Source organism: Oratosquilla oratoria, chromosome 18 (assembly GCF_046742065.1).
Source record: "Oratosquilla oratoria isolate Oo_2021 chromosome 18, ASM4674206v1, whole genome shotgun sequence".
NCBI lineage: Eukaryota > Metazoa > Arthropoda > Malacostraca > Stomatopoda > Squillidae > Oratosquilla > Oratosquilla oratoria.
The window spans coordinates 4,558,292-4,583,667 of record NC_134794.1 but is presented as its reverse complement, the minus strand read 5'-3'; the positions used below and the strand labels follow the sequence as shown (position 1 = coordinate 4,583,667).

Here is a 25,376-nt window from a genome sequence, read left to right as displayed (position 1 = left end):
TCTCTCTATCTCTCTCTCCATTCTTTTTCTCTTTCTCTTTCCCTCCCTCCATCTCTCTCCTTTCTCTCTTCCTCCCTCCCTCTCTCTCTCTCTCTCTCTCTCTCTCTCTCTCTCTCTCTCTCTCTCTCTCTCTCTTGTCCACTTTCCTTCCTTCCTTGCCCGACCTGCATCCTCACGCACTCAGGCTATGTGTACGTTTCTGGGAAATTATACGTAGCGATCCATTATAAGATGAAAATACTTTTAATTTTCTCCATTCTTGTTTTCTCCGTGGGCGACATTGCTTCCATCATCATGATTATATTACGAGCGATATTCCGAAAATATTTTCAGTATGTTTTCTCACACACACACACACACACACACACACACACACACACACACACACACACACACACACACACACACACAATAGACTCAGGGATGACATGGGAAACACGTTAGGAGAAATAGGAATATATATATATATATATATATATATATATATATATATATATATATATGTTGAGACATTCTGATAGGTTGACGTAAGTGGAATAGGAAACACAGGATTCTTAGTCTGAGTTTATTCCTGACTAGTTTCGCAGGTATGCTTTTTCCTTTGAAAAAGCAGACCTGCGAAACTAGTTAGGAATAAACTCAGACTAAGACTACTGTGTTTCCTACTCCACTTACGTCATATATATATATATATATATATATATATATATATATATATATAGATATATAGATAGATAGATAGATATGCAAAGTAGACCACTTGGAAAAAGAAACTAACGAAGCAGAGCGCTTTCGTATATTACATCTTCAGTGCAAAAAAAAAGTTTCTTTTTCCAAGTGGTCTACTTTGCATAAGTGAACACACGTACCCGTGTTCTTATTAGCATATATATATATATATATATATATATATATATATATATATATATATATATATAATCGTAAAGTTATGAAATACTTGAAGACCAACTCCTTCAACGAAAAATTAATTTTACGAACTGCGACGTTCTCTGATATTCTTATGGAGATAAAGTCTCCAAACATAGAATAATCATGTGTGAATCTGGGCCGTAGGGGTTTCGTTGTAGTTAAATTCCCAATAGTTGGCTCCCCCATCCCCCCGTTCTTGAGCCTGGTGATAGGTTTCATAGGATTGGAGTGATTGGTGAAGAGAACAATCTTGGTAATTGATGACAGTAACTTAGTATTCATTTGGCAGTACTCAGTGCTTCTTCCTTTGGGGACAATATGGATGGGGATGACAGGTGGTGATGGATACGGAGCTGCCTAGTGTAGGCCTTATGGTCTCTTGCAGTCTCCTTTATTCTTATGTTCTCATGTTTTTTATCGCACTGAGGAGATGGATTATGCCTCGAGGTGGGAGCGGTGAAATAAGGAGGGGAAGAGAAACGGAGAAATAAGAGTAGTTGGAAAGTAGTCGACATTGTTGATCTTGATCGTGATGAAGACAGGAATGATGGCGCGGAGAATGCAAACGAAACAGCAAATCACCACAATGACCTTTCCTATAATATTCGCTCATATTTGCGAATTTGTGATAAAATATACATAAGTAAATACGTAAATAGATGAATCAGCCACTAATTCATACACGTTTTACAATCCCACACCTTAGTACGTTTTGTTTGTCCCGAAATAATTATTTTAGAAAAACTCTTCATTATGATCATACACTTTGTGAAGATTTTTGAAATTCCCTCACACGTTATATAGTAATTAGGTCACTCTACATCCAATGCAGTGCACTCATACATAAACATACATACATACATTCATACATACATAGTACTTACATACATACATGCGTGCATGCATACAATCCATATAGATCTATACCAAGGGGATTTTCCTTCATATAAGGGAGATAGCCAGCTAAAGTAGGCATACATAGATTTTGATACATGTATATACAACATGTACAACATGCACTGTACACGGTGAGGTAAATTTGGCAAGTGTTACTTTGTAAATAATTTCTTGATAAATAAAGAAATATTCAAACTGTTTAGATTATAACTCGTAGCACAAGTTGACCTTAATAGAACCTTAGCATGACCTATATTGACCTTACCAGAACCTGACTATGACCTCAAAGGATTACAAAGGCGGAGCATGCCGACAGGAGACCTTTTGATCCATATCCAGGTCGGATGCAAAAAAAAAAATCATATTAATAATAAAATAATAGATAAAAACTATAATAATGTAGATAACAAATAAAATACATAAATAAATGCATAGGTATAGTTAAAATAATAAACAAACAGGTAAATAGTAATTAATAATAAATTGACATATAACTAATAATGAATGAAAATCAGACAGACAAATGATAACAAAACAAAAACAAATAATATAAAATAAATTATAATCATTACAGCATCTTACTTAGGTATTTATCTAAATTATTCTTACACACATTCATGTTCCTTCCTACGCTGGCTTGGTCCCCTTTGTCTATGTCCCCGTCTTTTCAGCCTTATAATCACTTCGTCTTGTATTATACAAAACGCATTGAATGTCTACGTATATGAAAGCGGTCTGTATCGTTAGTTTAATTTTCATAGTAGTTACTCCTGTGCGTATGTATGTGTACGCTTGTGCGTGTGTGCGCGTATGCATGTATTTTTGAGCGTTTGTGTGTTTATGTGTATGTGCACGTGTGTGTGTGTACGATGTGTGTATTGTAATTTTTCCTTCATTTATAAATCCACTTAATATTAAGTATACACACACACACACACACACACACACACACACACACACACACATATATATATATATATATATATATATATATATATATATGTGTGTGTGTGTGTGTGTGTGTGTGTGATATGGTTTAACGTCACAAACTCCCCCCCTCCCCTAATGGAAGGCTAGGACGGTACCCCTCACAGAGTGCTTTGTAGCATGGAATTTAATGAACCATGCCCTTGGTTCAACTTCGCCGGTGGCAGGATTCGAACCGCCATCCCCTCGACCTTCGCCGTAAGTAACGACGCTCCCCTTACACAATCTCTTGTAACCTTGGGAGACCTGGGCATCTGTTATCGGTCATTCAATTCCCCTTTGGCACGTCAATTTCTGGCGCCATGCCAGGCTGGCGTTCGTGGAACTCAGTTCGAAACCTCATCGGCGCTTGTCCCTTACATGGAAGCAGAAGCCTGTAAGGGCAGACATGCCTATCATCTAAGGTGAGGAGGAGTACACGCCGGGAGGCGTTACGCTGTCATAGGGTCACCACAATTATTATTATTATTATTGTTATTATTATTATTATTATTATTATTATTTTTTTTTTTTTTTTTGCGATTGATGGGTTGATCGAGATAATCAATCAAAGGCGAGATATTGGCCATAAGGATAGAGACGCTGGTGAATTTAATCGGAAGTGATATTCGAAATAATTATTTTAGATGTGAGCCTATTTTCTTACATCTATCTCTCTATCTATCTCTATCCATCTCCCTTTCTCTCTATCTATCTATCTATCTCCCTTTCTCTCCTCTCTCTCTCTATCTATCTCTATCTATCCATCTCCCTTTTTCTCTATCTCCCTTTCTCTCTATCTATCTATCTATCTCCCTTTCTCTCTCTCTCTCTCTCTCTATCTATCTCTATCTATCCATCTCCCTTTTTCTCTATCTCCCTTTCTCTCCTCTCTCTCTCTCTCTCTCTCTCTCTCTCTCTCTCTCTCTCTCTCTCTCTCTCTCTGCATACATGTATTTATGACATTCGTTCCCACCTGTATGATACTTTTCGTCTTATCTTTATCTAATTTATTATCATTTTTTCGTCCTTAGTTCGTCCCTTCTGTGATTCTTTTCGTTGATTTCCTTCTCATTTCCTGATTTCCAGTCACATTCCCCCACGACCTCTGTCCTCCTCTTCTCCTCTTCTTCTTCTTCTTCTTCTTCGAATTCTCTTCCGGAAGTTAATCCATTTTGTCGTCTTTAATTCCATTTCTACTCTGCGTCACTTTAAAGAACCAAATGACGAAACTCGTGGAATGTATACATGCGTTCACACACGTACAGTCACTCGCTCCTCAGATAAACGTACACACACGCGCACACACACACACACACACACACACACACACACACACACACACACACATGAATTCGCGCACGCACACATACCTATGTACACACGCATACGCACATACGTGTATACGCACACACGTACACACACGAACGCACGCGCGCACAGATCACACACACACACACACACACACACACACACACACACACACACACACACACACACGAACTCGCCCACACATACGCACATACGTGTATACGCACATACGTGTGTACGCACACGCGCACCCAGCCAGTTGACTCATCATGTTTTGACAGGAAAGGTGGGAGAGGGTAATTCTCCCAATTGGGATCAGTCGAGTAAGTGGATTGGGACACCAACACATCCGAGAGGTGCGAGGAGGAAGAGGAGGAGGAGGTAGGAGGAGGAAAGGGTATTGGAGAAGGTGGAGGAGGTTAGGATGAGAGGTAGAGAGTGGGTAGAAGGAAAAACTGAGAGAGAGGTAGAACTGGGAAGGAGGAGGAGGAGGAGGAAAGAGGAAAAGGTATTGGAGAAGGTGGAGGAGGAGGAAGAAGTGGTTAAGATGAAGGGTTGAAAGTGTAAGGAGGAAAATGAGAGGAAGGGGGGGAAATGAGGAGGAGGTAGGAAAAGAATTGGAGGCGTGGGAGGAGGAAAAGAAGGAGTAAAGGGAGACCTACGAGGAGGAAGAGGAGGAGGAAGGAGGAAAAGTGTTGGAGAAGGTGGAGGAGAAGAAGAGGTTAAGATGAGAGGAAGGGAGAGGTAGAACTGGGAAGAAGAGGGGAAATGAGGAGGAGGAGGAGGTACAAAGGAACACAAAGGAAGAACAAACAACAGCATGCCTACTGTCCCTAACAAGGCTGTTTGTGTTGACTAAACTAAGCTACACTTAAGAAAACAGGGCAGAAGATGAACTAACACTACTGCTACCACGGGAGCAGGAGGAGGAAGAGGAGGAGGAGGTACAAAGGAACACAAAGGAAGAACAAACAACAGCATACCTACTGACCCTAACGAGGCTGTTTGTGTTTACTAAACTAAGCTACACTTAAGAAAACAGGGCAGAAGATGAACTAACACTACAGCTACCACGGGGGGAAGAGGAGGAGGGGGAGAAGGAGTAAAGGGAGACTGGTAAAGGGAGCCCCACAAGTCACATTTTAATCCTCCTTCCATAAATCTCTTCATCACCAAGATGGATCCGCCTCTCCATGGATACAAGGAGTTGTGGTGAGGGACAAGATGCAAATGGAACTAGGTTTTGTACTCTTTGTCAGACCTGTATGTACACGTGCACACACGTACGCGGGCACACATATATACATACGTACGCACACACACGCTCTCTCTCTCTCTCTCTCTCTCTCTCTCTCTCTCTCTCTCTCTCTCTTCCTAACCTCTCTCCCTCTGTCGTACACACACACGCACGCACACTCGTACACACGCTCTCTCTCTCTCTCTATCTCCACACACACACACACACACACACACACACACATGCACACACTTTCTCACACACACACATACACACACACGATTTTAAGAAAAAACTTGATGCTGAAAGATACAAAGATGGGGCACCACAAGCATAGCTCCCTTCCCGTAAAATACAACTACGTAAATACACACGCACGCACGCACACACGCTCTCTCTCACTCTCTCTCTCCCACACACACACACACACACACACACACACACACACACACACACTGTAGATACAGACACATGCATCCGCTCACGTCGACACAGAAGCTCTTGGGGTGCCGGGGGCGGGGCCGGGGGTTGGGGGGGGGGTCGATCGAGGTCTTCGGTGTCCCGCGCCATTATGTACAGCAGCAGCAGCGGCGGGCAGGTATGCAGGCAGACTTGATGAGGTTTTCCACCGCTCCTCACTCCTCCTCCTCACTCCTCCTCCTCACTCCTCACTCCTCACTCCTCCCGTCCTTCTTCCCCATCACGCCTTCTCTCTCTCTATCCTCGAGTAAGTCCCAAGTGTTCCCTCGTTTTCTTTTTGTGTCGTTTTCTTTCTTACATTTTTTTTAATACTTATTTCCTTTCCTTTATTTGTATTTATTTATTTATTCATTTACTTATTTATTTATTTTTTACCAGTGATTCGTATTAGTTCTCCTATGTTCTTTAACCACGCACTGACACACGCACGCGCGCGCGCGCACACACACACACTCACACGTGGCGCGGTTGGTAGAGTTCCCGGCTGCCACTACGGAGGTCCGGGTTCGAATCTCGCCCAGGGCTGAATTAATTTCAATATCGCTGCGCTTTGAGTCGTTACTCCAACTCTCATGGGCGGGGAGTTTGTGTGTGTGTGTGTAAGGTCACATTACCCATAGATCGGTCGTATGAGCTTTGATGTCTCTTCCAGGAGGGAAATAGCTGTGGATCACGAGTCCAACACGTAGTCCAAGACCGTGGTGAATCACACACACACACACACACACACACACACAATGAAGAAATAGTGTGTGCAAACACAATACAACAATTCAAGAACAAACTTGGTCTTGCGAGATACAAAGACGGGTTACACGAGCATAGCTCCCCTTCCCGTATAATACAACTAGGGAAACACACACACACACACACACACACACACACACACACACACACACACACACACACACACACACACACACTCGGTGGCGTAGTTGGTAGAGCGTTGAGCTGCCACGAAAGTGGCCCGCAGTTCATGGTTCGAATCCTGCCCAGGGCCGAAATTAATTCGGTACCGCTGCGCTTCGGGTCGTTACTCTGACTCTCGTGGGCGGGGAGTTGAGGGTGTGTGTGTGTGTGCAAGGTCATAGCATTACCCATAGATCGGACCTACGAGCTCTGAGCTCTCTTCCAGGAGGGAAATAGCTGTCGATCACGAGTCCAACACGTGATCCAAAGACCAAGTGAATACACCTGTAGGTGGCACCATAGCCCAGGTGCCATCCATTAGGGCAGGTCACCGATTGTTGCTGAGGCTTCCACGAGTGTCATCACATTTGTAGAGGTTATTTTAGGTCACAAACGGACTCTGTTTTACGTAACAAAAGTTGAGATTATGACGCACGGCGGTCGGTGACCTGTTCTGGCTTCCCTGGAATGTGAAAGAAGTGACCTTGGTTCGTGTTTGGTCAGGGAAACGTTTTGTGTGAAAACGTTTGATGTTCCTGATAGATAATACACGTTAGGACCGTTGCATTGCAGTAGATGAGGGGCTTTGTCTGCGACCATTGGGTAATTGGGTGGACTTTTGCCAAATTGTTCTTCTGTACATACATATACCAAAGGCTTTTTTCCCCTTTATAAGGGAGGTAGCCCCCCCAAAAAAGGCATAAAAACCACTCCCACCCATTTCATCCCTATCATACTCCACTCCCCTCCACCCTCTTCCATCCCTCTTATCTTGGCACCTCCTGGATGACGGGTCATCCCTGCATCTTGCCCATTGCAGTGTCACAAGACACAGTAATATAGATTTTTTTTTTTTTTTTTTTTTTTTTTTTTTGTAAAGGTGTGTTATCACAATAGTTTGTGGGAACCTACTACAAGTCTTTCATCAACTTTTTTTTTTCTTTTTTACAAACTGAATAAAATGTTCTGACTTTCATCAGAACAAATTCATCCAAGTTTGTCACAGCGGTCCTTTCAAGGCTCAAACGAAGAAGACGAAAATTGTCATAATTCCTGCAAATTTAGTTAGAGTGACAAGTATTGTAGCCATTTTCAAAAGTATTCGTTCAAGATCGACAATTAATGCAGTGTATGAACGAAACATTCTGGAAGGGGAGACAACACTATTTGTCACTGGGACATATCACATTATCGCCCTCTCTGGCTGACAATCCTGTACCTCCTCTCCCTCCCTCCCACCTCCTCATGGGGTATTGACCACATGTTTCATGCAGTCAGTAATTCTATTGCTTTAGTGAAACCCCTGTGGACCAGAGGCACGTAGCAGTCTTTGGTGCCTGGAGAATAATCTTCACTCGAAAAAATTTTTGCTGACCGGTTCGAAGTTCTACTTCACCACTGCCTGGTGTAGGCCCTATGGTCTCTTGCAGTCTCTTATGTTCTTATAACACCTCTTCGGTGTAATGCTGTTAGGACAGAAGCGTTGGAAAACGCAAGAACCCTCCCTTTCCCTTTACAACATCGTCACCTCTACTGTTGGCTTCGGAAGTGGCGACCTTGTCCGTATATATCTTGTTGCAACCGGGTCTGCATGTTGCACCTCACTGATCCTCACCAGCATGGCAAGACGTCACGCATGGAGTACTGAGGGATCCAGATGTGATGTCGCAAGATTCAGTGACGGTGAGGTGTATGTGTACACCTGCTCAAGTACACACACACAGTCACAAACATGTGTTCATTGACGCACACCATGACACACTTGCGCATACTCACGCACACACACACACACACTCATACCTCGGGGCACGGTGGCTAGAGTTCCCGGCTACCACTACGGCGATCCGGGTTCGAATCCCACTCAGGGCTGAAATAATTTCAGTATCGCTGCGCTGCGAGTCGTTACTTCAGCTCTCATGGGTGGGGAGTTGGGTGTGTGTGTGTGTGTAAGGTCACAACATCACCCATAGATTGGTCATATATGACCTCTAAGCTCTCTCCAGGGAGGGAAATAGCTGTCGGTCACGAGTCCAACACGTAATCCAAGACCATGGTGAATCACACATACACTCTCTCTTTCTCTTTCTCTTTCTCTTTTATATGCATATATTCACTATATTACCCAAACATCCATAGATTTGAAGAGACAGCACATGTGGCTAGGGTGAGTGGAGAGAGAGAGAGAGAGCAGTAAAGGTTTGAAGTGTAAGTGTGTGTGTGTTCCCGCGCTTGCCCAGCCTTTTCTTTGAATAATACTGTACACATAAATAAGGTGCGCAGTGAGTAGGATTCGAACCTACGCGGGAAGATCCCATCTGATTTCTAGTCAGACGCCTTAACCACTCGGCCATCACTGCTGACCATACGAATGGAATCATTTTGATTTATTAATTTTTTGTTTTTATAACTCAAATGAATTTCAGTCAACCAAATTAAACACACACACTTAGCTAATACTACGAACCGTTACTGTTACCATTGTGCAAAGAGATCGGATGAATGTGTGAGGTCACAGCATTGTCCATAAATCTGTTTACGTATGATCTCTAAGCTCAGATGAGAGTGCATTATAGCATAGTCACACACACACACACACACACACACACACACACACACACACACACAATGGTAGCGATCGCAACTGCTGTCACAGCGGTCCGGGTTCGAATCCCACCCAGGGCTGAAATAATTTCAGTATCGCTGTGCTGCGAGTCGTTACTCCAACTCTCGTGGGCGGGGAGTTGGGTGTGTGTGTGCGTGTAAGGTCACAGCATTATCTATAAATCGGTCATACGAGCTCTTAGCTCTCGTCCGGGAGGTTAATGGCTGTCGATCACGAGCCCAACGCGTGATCCGAGACCATGGTGAATCACGCACACACACACACACACACACACACACACACACACACACACACACACACACACACACACACGTTCACTTGGATCAGTGAAGGAAATAAAGAAGCAGTATATATATTCATACCGAAATGGGCAGAACGTAAATTGATCTGGGTAGAGAGAGAGAGAGAGAGAGAGAGAGAGAGAGAGAGAGAGAGAATGTGTTAACAGAGTAAATATACATTGAGTTAAGAAAAAGGGACATACAAAGCAAGAAGAGAGGAGATGAAAGATAACTGGAGACTCGACAGTGATCAACGTTGCCCCGCGGGAGCTATTCGCCCAGCAGTGAACTTCACAGAACTTGTGTTTGCAAGGGCCATTATTTTCATAAACTTTGGTGCGCAGTGAGTAGGATTCGAACCTACGCGGGAAGATCCCATCTGATTTCTAGTCAGACGCCTTAACCACTCGGCCATCACTGCAGTGAAGGGAGGTAGCGTGGTCACTAAAATCAAGTAGGTTTTGTAAGAAAGATAAGACAAAGTTCATCTCACTAGAGGTGGTAGGACTCCAGCGATTGTCCTTGTATCCTGTGTTGATACATATGTATCAATATAGGATACAAGGACAATATACAAAGGAAATTATGCAACAGGTGATCCCGTACTCACGGGGCGGGACACTGAGGTCCTGCAAAGGAATTCCGTTGCGCGTTTGACCAGGAAGGCTGGAGCTAGGAAACCAAGGACTGACTGCCATAGCACTATCGTCGCGGCGAAGAGATTAGTTCCTATTTTCTTATCACTCAATAGTCTGATATGAAAACCCGACTTAAAGCAGAATTATTTAGGGATCATTGGCGGGAATTAAGAAAAAAGAAGAAAAAAAGACCTTATTTTGCAAATAATTTAAGAATGAGGAGGAGATTGGATGTGAATAGGCGTAAGAAAAAGTAAGTTATAAGGAATCCACTTGACCTAGATTATAATAAAATTGAGAATAAATGGTCAAAAAGGGGAGAACAGCATAGAGAAGTTTGCAGAAGTAGCATGATACATTCTGGTGCAGCCATGTGAGTCACGGGAGTGAACTTCACATATCCGGTGGTGTTCGGTTGATCTTCCCATAAACATGATTTCGCAGTGAGTAGGATTCGAACCTACGCGGGAAGATCCCATCTGATTTCTAGTCAGACGCCTTAACCACTCGGCCATCACTGCAGTGAAGGGAGGGAGCGTGGTCACTAAAATGAAATAGGTTTTGTAAGAAAGATATGACAAAGTTCATCTCAGTAGTGGTGGTAGGACTTCAGCGATTCCCCTTTTATCCTGTGTAGATACATATGTATCAATATAGGATACAAGGACAATATAGAGGGGAAATTATGTAACAGGTGATCCCATACTTATGGGGCGGGACATTGAGGTCCTGCAAAGGAATTCCGTTGCGCGTTTGACCAGGAAGGCAGGAGCTAGGAAACCAAGAACTGACTGCCAAAGCACTATCGTCGCGGCGAAGAGATTAGTTCCTATTTTCTTATCACTCAATAGTCTGATATGAAAACCCGACTTAAAGCTGAATTATTTTGGGATCATTGGCGGGAATTAAGAAAAAAAGAAGAAAAAAAAACTTATTTTGCAAACAAGTTAAGAATGAGGATGGGATTGGATGTGAAAAGGAGTGAGAAAAAGTCAGGTATAAGGAATCTACTTGACCTAAATTATGATAAAATTGAGAATAAATGGTCAAAAAGGGGAGAACAACATAGAGAAGTTTGCAGAAGTAGCGCGCAACGTTCTGGTCCAGCCATGTGAGTCACGGGAGTGAACTTCACATATCAGGTGGTGTTCGGTTGTTCTTCCCATAAACATGATTTCGCAGTGAGTAGGATTCGAACCTACGCGGGAAGATCCCATCTGATTTCTAGTCAGACGCCTTAACCACTCGGCCATCACTGCAGTGAAGGGAGGAAGCGTGGTCACTAAAATGAAATAGGTTTTGTAAGAAAGATAAGACAAAGTTCATCTCAGTAGAGGTGGTAGGACTTCAGCGATTGTCCTTGCATCCTGTGTTGATACATATGTATCATTATAGGATACAAGGACAATATACAGGGGAAATTATGTAACAGGTGATCCCATACTCACGGGGCGGGACATTGAGGTCCTGCAAAGGAATTCCGTTGTACGTTTGACCAGGAAGTCAGGAGCTAGGAAACCAAGGACTGACTGCCATAGCACTATCGTCGCGGCGAAGAGATTAGTTCCTATTTTCTTATCACTCAATAGTCTGATATGAAAACCCGACTTAAAGCTGAATTATGGAGGAATCATTGGCGGGAATTAAGAAAAAAGAAGAAAAAAAAAATTATTTTGCAAATAATTTAAGAATGAGGATGGGATTGGATGTGAAAAGGAGTGAGAAAAAGTCAGTTATAAGGAATCCACTTGACTTGGATTATAATAAAATTGAGAATAAATGGTCAATAAGGGGGGGGGACAACATAGAGTAGTTTGCAGAAGTAGCACGGCAGATTCTGGTACAACCATGTGAGTCACGAGAGTAAACTTCACATATCAGGTGGTGTTCGGTTGATCTTCCCATAAACATGATCTCGCAGTGAGTAGGATTCGAACCTACGCGGGAAGATCCCATCTGATTTCTAGTCAGACGCCTTAACCACTCGGCCATCACTGCAGTGAAGGGAGGTAGTGTGGTCACTAAAATGAAATAGGTTTTGTAAGAAAGATAAGACAGTTTATCTCGCTAGAGGTGGTAGGACTTAAGCGATTGTCCTTGTATCCTATGTTGATACATATGTATCAATATAGGATACAAGGACAATATACAGGGGAAATTATGTAATAGGTAATTCTATACTCACGGGGCGGGACATTGAGTTCCTGCAAAGGAATGCCGTTGCGCGTTCGACCAGGACCTTAAGAGTTAGGAAACCAAGGACTTGCTCCCAAAGCACTATCGTCGCGGCGAAGAGATTAGTTCCGATTTGCTGGACCCATCATCACTTAATAGTCTGATATGAAAAACCCGACTTAAAGCAAAATTATTGATGGATCATTGGCGGGAATTAAGAAAAAAAAAAAAAAACTATTTTGCAAATAATTATAATTTAAGGATGAGGATTGGACTGGATGTGAAAAGGAGTGAGAAAAAGTCAGTTATAAGAAAGCTACTTGACCTAAATTATGATAAAATTGAGAATAAATGGACAAAAAGGGGAGAACAACGTAGAGAAGTTTGCAGAAGTAGCACGGCAGATTCTGGTACAGCCATGTGAGTCACGGGAGTGAACTTCACATATCCGATGGTGTTCGGTTGATCTTCCCATAAACATGATTTCGCAGTGAGTAGGATTCGAACCTACGCGGGAAGATCCCATCTGATTTCTAGTCAGACGCCTTAACCACTCGGCCATCACTGCAGTGAAGGGAGGTAGTGTGGTCACTAAAATGAAATAGGTTTTGTAAGAAAGATAAGACAAAGTTCATCTCACTACAGGTGGTAGGACTTAAGCGATTGTCCTTGTATCCTATGTTGATACATATGTATCAATATAGGATACAAGGACAATATACAGGGGAAATTATGTAATAGGTAATTCTATACTCACGGGGCGGGACATTGAGTTCCTGCAAAGGAATGCCATTGCGCGCTTGACCAGGAAGTCAGGAGCTAGGAAACCAAGGACTGACTGCCATAGCACTATCGTCGCGGCGAAGAGATTAGTTCCTATTTTCTTATCACTCAATAGTCTGATATGAAAACCCGACTTAAAGCTGAATTATGGAGGAATCATTGGCGGGAATTAAGAAAAAAGAAGAAAAAAAGTCCTTATTTTCAAATAATTTAAGAATGAGGATGGGATTGGATGTGAAAAGGAGTGAGAAAAAGTCAGTTATAAGGAATCCACTTGACTTGGATTATAATAAAATTGAGAATAAATGGTCAATAAGGGGGGGGGACAACATAGAGTAGTTTGCAGAAGTAGCACGGCAGATTCTGGTACAACCATGTGAGTCACGAGAGTAAACTTCACATATCAGGTGGTGTTCGGTTGATCTTCCCATAAACATGATCTCGCAGTGAGTAGGATTCGAACCTACGCGGGAAGATCCCATCTGATTTCTAGTCAGACGCCTTAACCACTCGGCCATCACTGCAGTGAAGGGAGGTAGTGTGGTCACTAAAATGAAATAGGTTTTGTAAGAAAGATAAGACAAAGTTCATCTCACTAGAGGTGGTAGTACTTAAGCGATTGTCCTTGTATCCTATGTTGATACATATGTATCAATATAGGATACAAGGACAATATAGAGGGGAAATTATGTAATAGGTAATTCTATACTCACGGGGCGGGATATTGAGGTCCTGCAAAGGACCAGGACCTCAGGAGTTAGGAAACCAAGGACTTGCTCCCAAAGCACTATCGTCGCGGCGAAGAGATTAGTTCCGATTTTCTGGACCCATCATCACTTAGTAGTCTGATATGAAAACCCGACTTAAAGCAAAATTATTGATGGATCATTGGCGGGAATTAAAAAAAAAAAAAAGAAAAAAAAGAGAGCCCTATTTTGCAAATAATTATAATTTAAGAATGAGGAATGGACTGGATGTGAAAAGGAGTGAGAAAAAGTCAGTTATAAGGAATCCACTTGACCTAAATTATGATAAAATTGAGAATAAATGGTCAAAAAGGGGAGAACAGCATAGAGAAGTTTGCAGAAGTAGCGCGCAACATTCTGGTGCAGCCATGTGAGTCACGGGAGTGAACTTCACATATCCGATGGTATTCGGTTGATCTTCCCATAAACATGATTTCGCAGTGAGTAGGATTCGAACCTACGCGGGAAGATCCCATCTGATTTCTAGTCAGACGCCTTAACCACTCGGCCATCACTGCACGTGTTGGGGAAGAGCTCAATTTAAGTTCAAACCTGTTGGCACTCGGGAAGCAAGTCAGTGCCATCCAGGATGAAAGGAAACATCAAAGACTTGAAGACATATAATAATAATGACAGTGATAATAATAATAATAATGATAATTTATTTTGGCGTTGAATCAATATACATGAAGTGCAGATAATGAAAGGAACACATAGTTCGAAATAACAATTACAAATGCCCAGGATAACACACAAGGATTTTTTTTCCCGAAGGATGTGTTGACAATGTAAGCTGAATGTTAAAAAAAAAAATCTGTATCTGAATTGTATATATTGTCAGTTTATTATTGTTTACTATTTACCGGTTTGTTTATCATAAACTACCTATGTATTATTTATTTTATTTATTATTATTTATATTATTATAATTTTATTCTATTTCTTCTATTTTTTTTCATTTATATATATTTTTTTTCGCATCCGTCCTAGTCATGGACCAAAAGGTCTCCTGTCGGCATGTTCCGCCTTTGTAAAATATATATATAGATATAGATATAGATGTATATTTACATACAGGTTACTGAGCTGGGAATATTTTGCTGTTATATATACATATATCACATTTATGTATATGTATATTTTTGATATATATGTATGTATAAATACTGTATATAATAGCAAAATATTCCCACCTCTGTAACCTGTACCCTTCGCTTTGCTCTATAGTCCTATTGGTCTTCCTTTACAACGTGATATTGTCCTTACGGATAGAAACGCTGGTGAACCACCAGTAACGAAATACAAGTCAATCATCATGGCAGTAATTTCACTAACAAGGATTGAGGAGAGCTGATCATCGACAGAGCCAATGAGGAATGGATATAGCTGGTCACAGTAGCTGGAGGTGAAGTTCCTGTCAGTGTCACCCCCCCCCCCCCAAAAAAAAAAAAAAAAAAAAAAACACTAACTTACAGAAACCAAATTCCCCCCAGTAGAACATCACATGAAAATGACAGGGATGTAATTCTGTGCCAGACCCCTAAACAATACACCCCTCATTACATCCCACAAGCACTACTACCACACACACAATTGGTAGAGTTCCCGGTTGCTACTACGGAGGGCCGGGTTCGAAACCCACCCAGGGCTGAGATAATTTCAGTATCGCTGCGCTGCGGGTTGTATCTCCAACTCTCGTTTGCGGGGAGTTGGGTGTGTGTGTGCGTGTAAGGTCACAGCATTACCCATAGATCGGTCATATACGAGCTCTGAGATCTCTTCCGGGAGGGAAGTAGCTGTCTATCACGAGTCCAACACGTGATCCAAAAGACCATTGTAAATCACACACACATACAAAAAACAAAAACATACTCAAACATGTAACACAACCCAAATGGTACAGAACATCCAGACAGGAGCACATTCGCACCCAGGCAACAAAACAAGCCCTTAAAGTAAGACGGCCTTACTCAGTACTCCAACAACAGCCCTAAGATATGAGTCGCACAAAGAAACCCTCACACATCAAACAGAATCCACAATACCACACCTGCGCTCAGGTCACCAGCAATCATTGAGACAGCACCAACACAGAATAGGCTTGGCCATCGATTCAAACTGCCCCAGATGTAAACACCACATAGAAGATACAAAAGAACTCATAATGTAATACCCCAGACTGACTATTCCCAGGGAACAATACAGCGTTTCTTCTAAGTGACTTAGGATCCTGCTCGGAGGTTGTTGTCGGTTTCCTGGAGGCCGCCGATCTTCTGCATCAGAGACCAGGGGCAACGGATTGATTGATCGATTGACTTCCCGTAGTTTTTGTGTGTCTGCAAATGTCTCAGAATGAACAGGTTGCTAACGTCCATACGAAAGTGAATATATACACAATCAAGGTCTACGATAGCATCTTAGAACATCGTGCTGGAGAAAATCTTGAATATCTCTGAAGTTAATATGAAATTCACAAATCTCCAATAAATAAATAACAAAAATGGTGGAGGGTTGAGACAGAAGTTCACACGGGTAACACGGCAGAGATTGGCACAGCGTCACGAGTGTTGGAAGAGGATTTTGTATTGCAGTGAATATCAAATGCCTGACATCGTCAGTCTGATCACATTAATATGAATGCGCAGTGAGTAGGATTCGAACCTACGCGGGAAGATCCCATCTGATTTCTAGTCAGACGCCTTAACCACTCGGCCATCACTGCAACTGGCAATATATGAAACTGAATTGAAATTAAAAAATTCATTTTGACGGGCAGCTTAATATCAACACGAAGAGACTTCGTCGCTATCAGGTCACTTATCCGGAAAGAACGGAAATAAGACAAATGTAAGGTCAGTGTGGGTAGCAACAAACTAATATGTAACCCTTGCCTCTTTATTGATTAGTATAAGTAATTTTGTTAACACACACACACACTCATGTATATACACACACACATATATATATATATATATATATATATGTGTGTGTGTGTGTGTGTATGTATATATGTGGTGTTCTTTTTTCCTTCAACATTTCTACTTTCTGTTAACAGTAATTTTCGGGCCTCATGAGTACAGCTGCCTGGAACAAATCAATTCGCCGTGTCAACAGTCTTGAAGCGACCAGGGTACAAATATATGCAATGGTCCGATTAAGAGACTTCATACATCCTTCTTCCTCACCTAGTCTATCTTTCTGCTCCAACTCTTTCCACGGACGCTTCTTAGGTGAGTGTGTATATGTATATGTTTATGTGTGCTTGTTTGTATCCTTATGTTTCCTCTTCTCTTTGTTATGTTGTTCGAGTTCTGAACACCATCTAGAGCTCTTTAGACATCTTTTGGTTCACAACGGACTGTATTCAGGAGAATGGGGTTGGTCAGCGGGCCGATTTCCTTATACGTAGCCGGTGCGTACGCAACAGGAGCGAGACGAGCGGATGCGTACGTAAAAGTAGTGAACCTGGCTCAGCCAATCGGCGCGCTGGATTGGGCATTGGTTGTTGATTATCTGCAGCGTAAAGGGACGCTTGATTCTGGGAGGAATTGTATGGTGATTTATGGTTTGTTGATGTGTACACATATGTGTCTCTCACTCGATCACCATCTATCTGCACCTGCTCCCCAGGTGCACTATTTGGCTTAGCATGCACGCATGTATACCTTTCGTTTTTAAAGCTGTAACTAGCTTTTGAATAATAATTAAGGAAGGGAAATGTCCACTTTAGGTGCAGGGACGCTTATGGCTGACAAGGTTGGTGCTGGACAGTCAGGAGCTGCCACAGGCCTGATGGTCACTGAAGGGTCGGGGCTCTTTCGCCTTCCCCTTTTCTCGATACTCTATCAATGCTTACCTTCGAAGGAGATGGTGGTCTTGTGGAGCTGAGTTCGAGTCCAAAAATATTACCAACTCCAGCTAAGCAAAATATCCAGTGCAAGGCTGACTCGGCATGACCACATGTGACAGCTTCGTCAGCAAATAGTTGCCTTTTGTCAGGTGCTCCGTGGTCTTTGTCAGCCAGGAAACATTTCAAATTAAATGGATTGTTGCCGTCTATACGAAAGTAGATGTTTATACCATTGCAAAGGCTCTTAATAGCATTTTGGGGCATCATTCTTTTTGCAGTCGTAAAAAATGCGATTGCATTTGTAAAATTCACTGGGCTTTAATAACCAGTTAATATAAAAGAATACGGGTTGACAGGAGGTGGAGTGATGTGGTAGATTTTTTTCAGGGGGATCGCTGGTAGGACTGTTACAATCCCACGACTCGTGGAAGTTTCTGTAGTGGACATCAAGTGAGATTGGGCAACTGTTAGTCTAATCCATCTATAAACTTGGATTCGCAGTGAGTAGGATTCGAACCTACGCGGGAAGATCCCATCTGATTTCTAGTCAGACGCCTTAACCACTCGGCCATCACTGCATTGGATGTTGGTGGCTTGTTCACCAAAATGAAATAGGTTTTGTAAGAAGGATGAGACAAAGTTCATCTGACCACAGGTGGTAGGACGCCAGTGATTGTCCTTGTATCCTCTTTTGATATACTGGAGCAATTATGCTCATACTTACAGAGCGGACCATTGATTACCCACAAAGTACTTCAGTTGCTTGTTCGACCGAGGACTATCGATACGGCTATAGTCTGTGCGCTCGAAGGAGTCCGTTCAGGGTGTGGCATAAGTCGTGCCTAATCAACCTTTTGTACATTACTCTTATTTCCCACGTATGCGCTCTTTGAATCTGTTTACTTTTTATATTCTGTGTATAGCAAAGGAAAATGTATAGTTCAATGAGTATCACTCTTTAGGATTATAAAAACGATTACCTATACCCCATCTCACCTGTCTCACCTGTGACACCTCGGCGTGGCAACATGGGAGGGAAAAAGCGCTGTTGCCACGTGTTATAGAGTTTATTCCCATCATTGTTATATTCTTAAAAAGTGGTTCTCATTGCATGATACAGCTTTCTTAACTCTATGAGAAAATCCAAATAGCACGTAGATGCGAAATGAAAGAGTGGCATGTAATAAGGTTGATTTGGTAGAATGGCTAGTAGTAAATTACTATGCCACACCCTCAACGGACTTCACGGAGCGCACAGACTTTTGTTTACTTGTTTCGGCCTCTTCACTGGTTGTGAGGGACGTCGGTGGACAGAGAAATTGCGGACAGACAGAATGAAGAAGAGGGCAGGAAATAGGGATCATTTCCGGGAATAACCACAAAGCACTCGAAAAGAACGAATTGGGCCGAAGAAGAAACAAAACTGAAATTTTATTTTGGACATGATCTAAGAGTTAAGAGTTAGGATGGGACTATATGCGAGAAGCAGTGAGAAAATGCAGTTATAGGGAATTAAATTGACTTAAGTTATAACAGAATTGAGAATAGTCATGAAAGAGGGGAACAATAGAGAGGGGTTTGCTGAAATAACACGACAGATTCTGGTGCAACTCAGCAAGTCATGCGAATTGTTAGATATCTTTGTCCAGCAGTGAATTTCACATATCAGGTGGTGTTAGGCTAATCTTCCCATAAACATGAGTTCGCAGTGAGTAGGATTCGAACCTACGCGGGAAGATCCCATCTGATTTCTAGTCAGACGCCTTAACCACTCGGCCATCACTGCAGTGGAAGTTGGTGGCTTGATTACCAACATGAAATAGGTTTTGTAAGAAGGATAAGACAAAGTTCATCTGACTACAGGTGGTAGGACTCCAGTGACTGTCCTTGTATCCTATGTTGATATACTTGGGAAATTATACTCATAATTACAAAGCAGACTGTTGATCACCCGCAAAGTAATTCCAATGCGTGTTCGACTGAGGACTATAGATGCGACTATAGTGTGTGCGCTCCAAGGAGTCCGTTCAGGGTGTGGGATACGTCGTGCCTAATCAACCTTTAGTACATGACTCTTATTTCCCATCTATGTGCTTTTTTTTTTATAATCTGTATATATTAAAGGAAGACGTATAGTTTATAGAGTATCACTTTTTAGGATTATAACAACGATTACCCACCCCATCCCCTTGTCCCACCTGTGGCATCTCAGCGTGGTGACACGAGGAAAAAGCGCTGATGCCATGTGTCATAGAATTTAATCAAATCGTTGTTATAATCCTAAAAAAGTGGTTTTCATTGTACTATACAGTTTCCTTTACTATATACTGAATAAAAAAACAAATAGCATATAAATGGGGAATAAAAGAGTGGCATAATAATAATAGTAGTAATAATGATAATATTAGTAATTATTTTATTTGGCAATGAATCAATATACATGAAGTGCAGATAATGAAAAGAACACATAGTTCGAAATAACAATTACAATTGCCGAGGATAACACAAAAAAGTATGTAAGCTTATTTCCATTGTGGTCCTCAAATATATTACTCGACCTTGCCAGGATTCGAACCTGGAATCTTCTGATCCGTAGTCAGACGCGTTATCCGTTGCGCCACAAGGCCGACTCCTGCTTCACCCCGAACGGACTACTTGGAGTGCACAGACTCTAGTATACTTGTTCCGGTCTCTTCACCCAAGGAGCTACACTGGGTGTGAAGGGGCGTCAGTGGACAGAGAAGTGCGGACAGGCGGATTGAACAAGAGGCCAGGAAATAGGGATCATTGCCGGGAATAACCACAAAGCCCACGAAAAGAACGAATTGGGCCGAAGGAAAACTCTAGCGGTTGCCATTGATGCTATTAACATACACATGGTGGCTGTTGCCAAAACATAAGAGCTATATACAATTTATTCTCTACTATCTACGTCTACTCTACTTCTACAATGTACAATACATGAACTGAGTATGGACTCTCGGTATTTATGCATAAGTGATTTATTTACAAGCAATAGAAACACATATAGAAAAATATATTGGTCGTATGATGATTTTGCAGTTGGCAATGTCAGACGCAGGTGTCCAGACGCTCGGCCCAATTCCATGTGGTGAGGTCAAACGCGCTCAGCCCAAATGACCGCTGTGAGGTTAAACATAATAGGTGGTCCGCGGGAGTTTTCTGGAGACATTGTACATTACTTCCTGTAGCTAATGAGTGCGCGCGTGTGCACGCTAGACTTCTAAAATATTGAATATACCCATCATCTTGCAACCGGAGCAGTAGTAAGAAAAGGCAGTTATAGGGAGTTCACTTGACCTAAGTTATAATTGAGAATAAAGGGTCAGGCATAAGAGAGGGAAACAATAGAGAGAAGTTTGCAGAAGGAACACGACATTATGGGGCATCCCAGTTCGTCATGGGAGACCTTCGTCCAGCAGTGAATTTCACATACCAGGTGGTGTTAGGTTGATCTTCCTGTAAACATGAGTTCGCAGTGAGTAGGATTCGAACCTACGCGGGAAGATCCCATCTGATTTCTAGTCAGACGCCTTAACCACTCGGCCATCACTGCATTGGAAGTTGGTGGCTTGTTTACCAAAATGAAATAGGTTTTGTAAGAAGGATAAGACAAATTCATCTCACTACAGGTAGCAGGACTCGAATGGTTGTCCTTGTATCCTATGTTGGTATACCGGGGAAATTATACTCATACTCAAAGAGTGGACTATTAATCACCAGCAGAATAATTCCGTTGCTTGTTCGACCGAGGACTATCGATGCGGTTATAGTCTGTGCGCTCGAAGGAGTCCGTTCAGAGTGTGGCTAACGTTGTACCAAATCAACCTTTGTACATGCCTCTTTCTCTCTCTCTCATTATCCATCTATGTGTTCTTTGATTTTTTCTTATATTCTGTATAGAGTAAAGGAAACTATAGTTCATCGAGTATCACTTTTTAGGATTATAACAACGATTATCTACACCCCATCCCACCAGTCTCACCCATGACACCTCGGCGTGGCAACATGGCGGGGAAAAAGCGCTGTTGCCACGTGTCAAAGAATGTATTCAAATCGTTGTTATAATACTAAGAAGTGATTCTCATTGCACTATAGTTTCCTTTACTATATACAGATAAAAAAAGATCGTACTTAGATGGGAAATAAGAGAGTGTGATATACTAAGGTTGACTTGATAGAATGGCTAGTAGTAAATCACGACACCCTGAAAGGACTTCTTGTAGCGCACCAGCGGCGGCGCCAGGAATTTTTAGTTCGGGTGGCTAAGGGGGGGCTGAGCAAATTTTTTTGGGGGGGCTAATAGTAATATGATAATACACATATATTATCCTCATTTCAGAAGGGGAGGGGGTTAATGGTTGGGCTAGCACTGATGGCTGACAAATCTTTAGCCCAGGCAATTAAAGATTCCACTTAATAAAATTATTTCAATGAGTGTTTTAAATTTTCAATTTGCTCATTTCAGTTGGGGGGGGGGCTAATGGGGGGCTGGCCCCAAGCCCCCCCCACAGACTTTAGTATACTTGTTTCGGCCTCTCTTCACCCGAGGAGCTGCACTTGATGTGAGGGGCATCGTAGGACAGAGAATGTGCGGATAGACGGAATGAACAAGAGGCCAGGAAAACGGATCATTGCCGAGAATAACCATAAATCTTGATTCTGGGAGGAGTTGCATGTTGATTTATGGTTTGTTGATGTGGACACATCTGTGTCTCTCAGTCGATCACCATCTACCTGCACCTGCTCCCCAGGTGCACAGTTTGGCTTAGCATGCATCTATGTATATCTTTCGTTTTTGAATAAGAATTAAGGGAGGGGAATGTCCACGTCAGATGCTGGGACGGTTATGGATGACAAGGTTGGTGCTGGACAGGCAGGAGCTACCTCATTGTTTGCAGTTGAAGGTCTGGTTAGTGATGGTCACTAAAGGACCGGGGCTCTTTCGCCTGCTCCTTTTCTCGAGGCTCTGTCAACGGTTGCCTTCGAAGGAGATGGTGTTCTTGTGGAGCTGATTTCGAGTCCAAAAATATTAGCAGCTCCTGCCAAGCAAAATGCTATTCATTGGAAGGCTGACTCGGTATGACCACATGTGACAGTTTCGTCAGCAAATAGTTGCCTTTTGTCAGTTGCTCCGTGGTCTTTGTCAGCCAGGAAACATTTCAAGTTAAACGGATTGTTACCGTCTATAAGAAACTGGATGTTTATACCATTGCAAAGCCTCTTGATAGCATTTTGGGGCATCATTCTGATTGCAATTGTAAAAAATGCAATTGCTTTCGTAAAATTCACTGGATTTTAATAACCAATTAACATAAAATAAAACTGGCTAAAAGGAGGTGGAGATGTGGTAGATCTTTTGATCTCAGGGGCATCGCTGAGCCGGGTCAGAGGAGGGATTGAGGAAGCTGGTGGCAGAGTTTGGGAGAGTATGTGATAGAAGAAAGTTAAAGATAAATGTGGGTAAAAGTAAGGTGATGAGATGTACAAGGGGTGAAAGTGGCAGTAGACTGGAAGTGAACATTAAGGGAGAGCGACTGGAGGAAGTGGATAGTTTTAGATACTTGGGTGCAAGTGTAGCAGGAAAAGGTGGAGTGAAGGTGGAGGTAGAATGTAGATTGAGAGAAGCGAGTAAATGCCTTGGTGGTTTAAAGAGTGTAATGAGAAATAGACATTTGGGAATGGATGCGAAGAGGAGACTGTATGAAGGAGTGATTGTGCCAACAGCACTGTATGGGGCAAAAAACGTGGAACATAAGAGAAGAAGAGAGAAGGAGTTTGAATGTGTTTGAGATGAGGTGTCTGAGAAGTAGAGTGGGGGTTACTAGGCTAGATAGAGTGAGAAATGAGGAGGTGAGGAGGAGAACAGGGGTGAAAAAGGTTTTGGGAGAGAGGGTTGATGAAAGAATATTAGGATGGTTTGGACACATGGAAAGAATGAGTGAAGAAAGACTAGTAAAAGAGGTATGGAAGGCAGATGTGGAGGGAGTGAACATGAGGGGACGTCCTAGGATGAGGTGGATGGATGGGGTGAAGGGGCTTTGGGGAAGAGGGGAATGTCTGTTGAGGAAGGAAGGGAGAGGACGGAAGACAGAGGTGAGTGGAGAATGGTTGTATATGGATGATGTTGTGACTGCATGGGGAGAAATGGGCGGGGTGGGGGGGTGGGGGGGTAGTGTGTGAGTGAGTTTTGACGCAGCCCGAAGGGATTTCTCCCCGTCCTCTCCTTATATGCAAGGGGGGACGGAGAGGGGGGGTCGCCGATTAAATGAAGCGGCCTTGCTGTGGATGTGCTGTGTCCTGCGACACTGCTTCTGACCCAGGGCGGTGGGCAGGGTGCAGGGATGACCCGTCATCCAGGAGGTGCTCAGATGAGAGGAAGGGTGGGAGGGGTGTGGAGTGTATTTAGGGATGAAATGGGTGGGAGTGTTTTTATGCCTTTCTCTTTTTTGCTACCTCCCTTGAAAGGGGGAAAAAGCCTTGGTATATGTATGTATGTATCGCTGATAGCAGTGTCGCAATCCCATAACTCATGGAAGTTTCTGTAGTGAACATCAAGTGAGATTGGGCAACTGTTATTCTAATCCATCTATAAACTTGGGTTCGCATTGAGTAGGATTCGAACCTACGCGGGAAGATCCCATCTGATTTCTAGTCAGACGCCTTAACCACTCGGCCATCACTGCATTGGATGTTGGTGGCTTGTTCACCAAAATGAAATAGGTTTTGTAAGAAGGATGAGACAAAGTTCATCTGACCGCCAGTAATTGTCCTTGTATCCTGTGTTGATATACTGGAGCAAATATGCTCATACTTACAGAGCGGACCATTGATTACCCACAAAGTACTTCAGTTGCTTGATCGACCGAGGACTATCGATACGGCTATAGTCTGTGCGCTCGAAGGAGTCCGTTCAGGGTTTGGCTTACGCCGTGGCAAATCAACGTTAGTACCAACCTATCTCTTTCTGTGTGTGTGTGTGTGTGTGTGTGTCTTATTTTCCATGCATGTGCTCTTTGAATGTATTTTTTGTATTATGTATGTAGTAAAGGAAGCTGTACAGTACAGTGAACACTTTTTAGGATTATGATAACGATAATTACCTATACCCCATCTTACCTGTCTCACCCGTGACACCTCGGCGTGGCAACATGGAGGGAAAAAGCGCTGTTGCCAGGTGTCATAAAAATTATTCACATCGTTGTTATAATCCTAAAAATTAAATTTCATTGTACTCTCGAACTTCACTTACTATATAAAAAATCCAATTAGCACATAGATGCGAAATAAGAGAGTGGCATGTACTAAGTAAAAGTACTTGTAAAAGGCACAACGGGAGACTGGTTCCATACGTCGGTAGGGGTCCGACAGGGATGTCTGCTATCACCAACCTTGTTCAACATCTTCCTTGAACGCATAATGACTGAAGCCCTAGAAGATCATCATGGCACAATCAGCATTGGAGGCCGGACCATCACAAACTTGCGGTTCGCCGACGACATCGATGGGTTGGCTGGAGACGAAAAGGA

General features: G+C 42.6%; 14 non-coding genes across 14 annotated transcripts; all 14 read right to left on the bottom strand.

Annotated features, from left to right (window-relative positions):
* Positions 1-9,005: 9,005 nt before the first annotated feature.
* Positions 9,006-9,087, bottom strand: TRNAS-AGA (transfer RNA serine (anticodon AGA)). The gene has a single exon. It is a non-coding gene; the product is annotated as a tRNA-Ser (tRNA).
* Positions 9,088-9,973: 886 nt separating this feature from the next.
* TRNAS-AGA (transfer RNA serine (anticodon AGA)) lies at positions 9,974-10,055 on the bottom strand. Its single transcript has one exon. It is a non-coding gene; the product is annotated as a tRNA-Ser (tRNA).
* A 656-nt stretch (positions 10,056-10,711) lies between these two features.
* On the bottom strand, positions 10,712-10,793 carry TRNAS-AGA (transfer RNA serine (anticodon AGA)). The gene has a single exon. It is a non-coding gene; the product is annotated as a tRNA-Ser (tRNA).
* A 656-nt stretch (positions 10,794-11,449) lies between these two features.
* Positions 11,450-11,531, bottom strand: TRNAS-AGA (transfer RNA serine (anticodon AGA)). The gene has a single exon. It is a non-coding gene; the product is annotated as a tRNA-Ser (tRNA).
* A 657-nt stretch (positions 11,532-12,188) lies between these two features.
* Positions 12,189-12,270, bottom strand: TRNAS-AGA (transfer RNA serine (anticodon AGA)). Its single transcript has one exon. It is a non-coding gene; the product is annotated as a tRNA-Ser (tRNA).
* Positions 12,271-12,933: 663 nt separating this feature from the next.
* TRNAS-AGA (transfer RNA serine (anticodon AGA)) lies at positions 12,934-13,015 on the bottom strand. The gene has a single exon. It is a non-coding gene; the product is annotated as a tRNA-Ser (tRNA).
* A 657-nt stretch (positions 13,016-13,672) lies between these two features.
* Positions 13,673-13,754, bottom strand: TRNAS-AGA (transfer RNA serine (anticodon AGA)). The gene has a single exon. It is a non-coding gene; the product is annotated as a tRNA-Ser (tRNA).
* Positions 13,755-14,412: 658 nt separating this feature from the next.
* Positions 14,413-14,494, bottom strand: TRNAS-AGA (transfer RNA serine (anticodon AGA)). Its single transcript has one exon. It is a non-coding gene; the product is annotated as a tRNA-Ser (tRNA).
* A 2,122-nt stretch (positions 14,495-16,616) lies between these two features.
* Positions 16,617-16,698, bottom strand: TRNAS-AGA (transfer RNA serine (anticodon AGA)). The gene has a single exon. It is a non-coding gene; the product is annotated as a tRNA-Ser (tRNA).
* Positions 16,699-18,322: 1,624 nt separating this feature from the next.
* TRNAS-AGA (transfer RNA serine (anticodon AGA)) lies at positions 18,323-18,404 on the bottom strand. Its single transcript has one exon. It is a non-coding gene; the product is annotated as a tRNA-Ser (tRNA).
* A 1,126-nt stretch (positions 18,405-19,530) lies between these two features.
* On the bottom strand, positions 19,531-19,612 carry TRNAS-AGA (transfer RNA serine (anticodon AGA)). Its single transcript has one exon. It is a non-coding gene; the product is annotated as a tRNA-Ser (tRNA).
* Positions 19,613-20,380: 768 nt separating this feature from the next.
* On the bottom strand, positions 20,381-20,453 carry TRNAR-ACG (transfer RNA arginine (anticodon ACG)). The gene has a single exon. It is a non-coding gene; the product is annotated as a tRNA-Arg (tRNA).
* Positions 20,454-21,321: 868 nt separating this feature from the next.
* Positions 21,322-21,403, bottom strand: TRNAS-AGA (transfer RNA serine (anticodon AGA)). Its single transcript has one exon. It is a non-coding gene; the product is annotated as a tRNA-Ser (tRNA).
* A 3,048-nt stretch (positions 21,404-24,451) lies between these two features.
* TRNAS-AGA (transfer RNA serine (anticodon AGA)) lies at positions 24,452-24,533 on the bottom strand. The gene has a single exon. It is a non-coding gene; the product is annotated as a tRNA-Ser (tRNA).
* Between the last annotated feature and the right edge of the window lie 843 nt (positions 24,534-25,376).